This window comes from Salvelinus sp. IW2-2015, linkage group LG12 (genome assembly GCF_002910315.2).
Source record: "Salvelinus sp. IW2-2015 linkage group LG12, ASM291031v2, whole genome shotgun sequence".
Classification (NCBI taxonomy): Eukaryota; Metazoa; Chordata; class Actinopteri; order Salmoniformes; family Salmonidae; genus Salvelinus; species Salvelinus sp. IW2-2015.
Genome location: NC_036852.1, coordinates 5,412,360 through 5,418,011, shown reverse-complemented (window position 1 = coordinate 5,418,011; position 5,652 = coordinate 5,412,360). Strand labels below are relative to the sequence as shown.

At 42.2% G+C, this 5,652-nt stretch overlaps 1 pseudogene; it reads left to right on the top strand.

Moving 5' to 3' along the window:
• The first annotated feature begins 3,342 nt into the window (after positions 1–3,342).
• The window catches only part of LOC111971078 (RNA-binding motif, single-stranded-interacting protein 1-like), a 20,183-nt pseudogene continuing 17,873 nt past the window's right edge, over positions 3,343–5,652 (top strand).

Genomic DNA, 5,652 nt, shown 5'->3' with positions numbered 1-5,652 from the left:
ATATAAACGCAACATGTAAAGTTTTTGGTTTTTTTCCCATTGTTATTCATGCAGCTGAAATAAAAGATTCCCAAAATGTTACATACGCCACAAAAAAGAATTAAAAAAAAAAAAGTGTTACATCACTGTTAAGTGGGCATTTCTCCTTTTGCAAGGATAATCCATCGATCTGACAGGTGGTGGCACATCATCAAGAAGCAAATTAAACAGCATGATCATTACACCTTGTGCTGGGGACAATAAAAGGCCACTCTAAAATGTGCAATTTCATCACACAACAACATGCTAAAAATGGCTCAAGTTCTGAGCGTGCAATTGGCATGCTGACTGCAGGAATGTCCATCAGAGCTGTTGCCAGAGAATTMAATGTAATTTCTCTACCATATGCCGCCTCCAARGTCGTTTTCGAGAATTTGGCAGTATGTCCAACCGGCCTCACAACCGCAGACCACGTGTAACCACGCCAGCCCAGGACCTCCACATCTGGCTTCTTCACCTGCGAGATCGACTTGAGACCAGCCARCCAGACAGCTGACGAAACTGTGGGTTTGRACAAACGAAGAATTTCTGCACAAACTGTAAGAAACCATCTCAGGGAAGCTCATCTGCATGCTCATCGTCCTCATCAGGGTCTTAACCTGAATGCAGTTTAGCGTCGTAACCGACTTCAGTGTGCAAATGCTCACCTTCGATGGCCACTGGCACGCTGGAGAAGTGTACTCTTCACAGATGAATAGCTGATGCACGAGCTCAACAGATTACACAAACTCACCACTACTGTCAGTTCTAGTAGGGCCGTGTAGCGTGTCTAGTGCTGACAACTACTATATGCCCTTCAGTGGTGTAAAGTACTTAAGTAAAAATACTTTAAAGTACTACTTAAGTAGTTTTWTGGGGTATCTGTACTTTACTATTTATATTTTTGACTACTTTTACGTCACTACATTCCTAAGGAAAATTATGTACTTTTTACACAATACATTTTCCCTGACACCCATAAGTACRCGTTACATTTTGAATGCTTAGCAGGATAGGAAAATGGTCCATTCACACACTTATCAAGAGAACATCCTTGGTCATCCCTACTGCCTCTGATCTGGCGGACTCACTAAACACACATGCTTTGTTTGTAAATGATGTCTAAATGTTGGAGTGTGCCCCTGGTTATCTGTACAATTTAAAACAAGAAAATCATTCTGTCTGGTTTGCTTAATATAAAGAATTTGAAATGATTCACTTTTGACACTTAAGTATATATTTAGCAATTACACTGTTGCACTGTTTTGCCTTGCGTGTCAAGAAGGGGAAGCTAGGTATATAGCTGAGCCGTGTTGACAGTCTGTGCTCAGTGTGCCGTGGGTCTTATCAGCTACCTGCGTCTCACCTTGAGTAGAAGCATGAAGAACATCGTGGTACTGTGTACATTTCCTGACGGGAATTGACATGACTGTAGACTGTTGTGTGTCCAGGAATCCGCTGAGGTTGTTGTGTTCTGTTGGGGAGGGGGGATGTCCTAGATTTCCCAGATGTATTTTCTGGGTGTGGCACAAAGGCCTCACTGGAGGCCATGTTTCGATATTTCCGTAGGCAAGGGACACCAGTTTGTCTCTGTGTGTTTGTGTGTCTGTGTATGTGAGGTGTGTGTGTGTCTGTGTATGGGTGTGTCTTTGTCTGCGTGCATATATGTGTGTTTTTGTCTGCTTACCGGTGTGTGTGTTTAGTCAGTGACACTGTGTGTAGCTGAGTCCTCTTGTCTCTCCTGTGTAAATATACAGTGCCCTCCACTTATATTGGCACCCTTGGTAAATATGAGCAAAATGGGCTGTAAAAAAAATTATTTGCTGTTTATCCTCTTGGTCTTTCATTCAAAATATTCACAAAAATTGAAGTAAAATGATTGGAAAAGTAAATGAAATAAATATTTTCTCCCAAAACATGTTTGCCACAATTATTGGCACCTCTATAAATTCTTATGAGTAAAATCTAACTGAAGTATATTCCCATGCATATTTTACGTTTTTAAGTTGACCTGCGTGATTAGGAATACTTAAGTGGTAAGCCATGACTTCCCGTTCACTGGGGTATAAATATGAGGTGACACCCAAGCCAAGTTCCATAGTCATCCATCACAATGGGAAAGACCTGAGAATACAGTAATGATGTGCGACAAAAGTTGTTGAGCTGCACAAATCAGAAATGGCTATGAGAAATAGCTCAACGGTTGAAAATTCCATTTCCACTATCAGGCAATAATTAAGAAGTTTAAAGCAACAGGAGATGTTAACGATGTCCTGGAAGAGGACGTGTGTCTTATTGACCCCACGCACAGTGAGGAGGATGGTTAGAGTGGCCCAAAAATATCCAAGGAGGGGTCAGAAAGTCTCCAAAACTACGATCAGACGCCACCTACGTAACCACAAGTTGTTTGGGAGGGCTGCAATAAAAAGGACTTTGCTGCATCAAACAACAAACTCAAGCTCCTACAGTTGCCAAACGTTACTGGAACTTTCAATGGGACCGGGTTCTATGGTCAGATGAGACCAAAATAGAGCTCTTTGGAAAACAACACCAGAGGTGGGTTTGGCATAGACAGAAAGATAGCCATGCAAAAAGTACCTCATCCCACTGTGAAGTATGGTGGTGGATCTTTGATGGTGTGGGGCTGTTTTTCTTCCAAAGCCCGGACAACTTGTTAGGATACATAGTATCATGGACTCCATGACGTACCAGCAGATATAAATCAAAACCTGACTGCCTCTGCTAGGAAGCTTAAACTGGGCCTTGGTTGGATCTTCAGCAGGACAATGAACCAAAGCACACTCCACATCAACACAAAAACTGTTCACTGACCACAGAATCAAGGTTTTGCCATGGCCACCCCAGACCCCTATAGAAACCTGTGGGTGAGCTGAAGAGGAGAGTCTACAAGCGTGGACCTCAGAATATGAAGGATCTGGAGAGATTCTGTATGGAGGAATGGTCTCAGATCTGTTGCCATGTGTTTCCAACCTCATTACACATTAGAGGAGAAGACTCAGAGCTGTTATCTTGGCAAAGGGATGTTGCACACAGTATTATGAAGGTGTGCCAATAATTGTGGTACAACATACATTTATAAAAATATTTGTTTTATGTTAAGAATTAATTTTTTCTTTCAATTATTTTTCCTTTAATTAAAAGTTTGATTTTTGTGAATATTTTCAATGAAAGACCAAGAGGATAAACAATAAAGATTTTTTACAGCCTGTTTGCTCAAATAGGGTGCCAATATTAGTGGAGGCACTGTAACTACAATGTGTCTGAGTTGAAACTCGTCTCGGATTTCCATTTCTTTCCTGGTTGACGGAGGACAACAGAATGCAGTGTGTTTACTGTGTACCTGACAGTGTCTTGTCTCTTCCTTGCAGTCGTACCCATGGCTCAGCCAGCCCCAGCACGGTGAGCACCAGCAGCAACAGCAGCACCACAGGATGGACCAGCTCAGCAAAACAAATCTGTACATCCGTGGCCTGCCTCCAGCAACCACTGACCTGGACCTAGTCAAGCTCTGCCAGCCGTGAGACTGCTCAGCACACACACACACACACACACACACACCACACACACACACACACACACACACACACACACACCACAACACACACACACACACACACACACACACACACACACACACACACACAACACACTCATAGGCATACACACATGTGTATAAACATAAAATCACACGCGCACACAGACAACCACACACACACACACACACACACACACACACACACACACACACACACACACACACACACACACACACACACACACACACACACACACACACACACACACACACACAATCACATGTATAAACATGAAAGCACACACACACACGCAGACACACACACACAAGTCTACACAAGCACTGATTGACTGACACACTTATTATGATGAATTAGAAATCAGCTTGTTCCAGCTATATATGCCAATACCATATTCATGTGGACCACGCATGAACCAAGCATAGAGGCCACTAGCTAGCACCCTTCCAATCAACTAAACCACGGGAACCAAGGATTAACCAACTGTGTTTACATGATACTGTATCTGTAGAGACGAGAGATTAGGGAACGTGACTGTTTTCAACAGTATTGGGATTGGTGAATTCAGCAATTGTCATGTTTGGTTGGGTTTGTCTCTGRGCGCCTCTGGCCTCTGCTGGACCACAAGCATATGGAGCGAAGCATTCAACCATGTTACCAGGGGCAACAGCCGCTGTTGCCGTGTTGTTTGCTTGTGTTTTGCTCCCAACGGTGTTCGCCTGCTCACCGGCACAAAGCAGAAACGAAAGAGCCTTTCATTGCAACCAGGCTAATGTTAGACAAGCGTTTAGACCAACCAAAGTATGATGCACGTCCTTAAAATACCAGTTCCGCAAAACGGCTTGGCATCCTTTCAACTCGGGCATTTCTGTCTGAGTCTGAGCATAGTTTATGACYCYGGCTGTTTTTCAGGTACCTTAACATGGAGTGTTGACATGAACAAATAGTTAGGCTATGCCAGGCATCTATTGTTTTCTCTATGGACTAACGTCYGGCTGCTCTTTGACATAATGTCGGCTGTTGGAGCAATGTTTGTTTTCTCTTTATATATCTACATCCCACCACACATATTTGACATATTCTGACAACTGGATGAATGTAGCAAGGTCCCTATGTGGGGGGTCAATTTGTTATTTTTACAGTGCCCAAAGCTTTCAGAGATGTATATATACATTTGTATGCTACTTGTGTAAATACTGCAATGTGTGTTCGCAAGGATTGCATTAACTTCTTGTCTTTAGTCTGTTGCGATTATTATTCGGAAGTGCCTTTTAGTATGTCAGTTAGTATGAGGGTTTAATTCGGTTAAAGACACAATGTGGTTAAAGACACAATGATGAGTTGAMTCTCTTAAATGAGTCTACTGKAATAACATGGTGTGCTGTGTGGTCATCCGGCTCGATATGTTCCCTCCAAGCCTCACACCCCGGTTGCCTCACCCGGGTTAAATGGCTGCCTTTTTCTTCAGCGATGATGTCATGCATTCTTGTGCAAGCCTAGCGTTCTGACTCCCGGCCCTTGTTATATAAGTTTAGCAGTAGATCGACACTGTTTGTGATATAGGGCATACAGTATTTTTTAAACAACTTCATGTATTTGAAGGCAAAATGAACCCCCCAGCAAGCCAAACTGCGAAAGTGGTAGAAATGACGTAACTACAACCATATTTGGGCTGTAAACTGAATTGTATAGACATCATTTCAACCAGCTTTACCCTTTGAGCCTTCTTAGCACATACTGTACCAAATAGAGAGGATCTGTAGATTGAAATATAGTTTGACCTTTAAAACAATAATGTATGCATATTGTAATGATAATCAATACAATTAAAGGATAAGAGAGCAACATCCTATTAACATTTGAGTCTTCTTGTGTTCAAAGATACGGCAAGATCGTATCGGCAAAGGCTATCCTCGATAAAACAACTAACAAATGTAAAGGTCAGTACCAAGTATTCTAATATTTTATCTCCATTTCTCCAATTTATCGAAACAAATGATACATTTTACGGTTGTCAGATAGCATCACACACTGGTATGCTACTAAGAAAATGCATTTG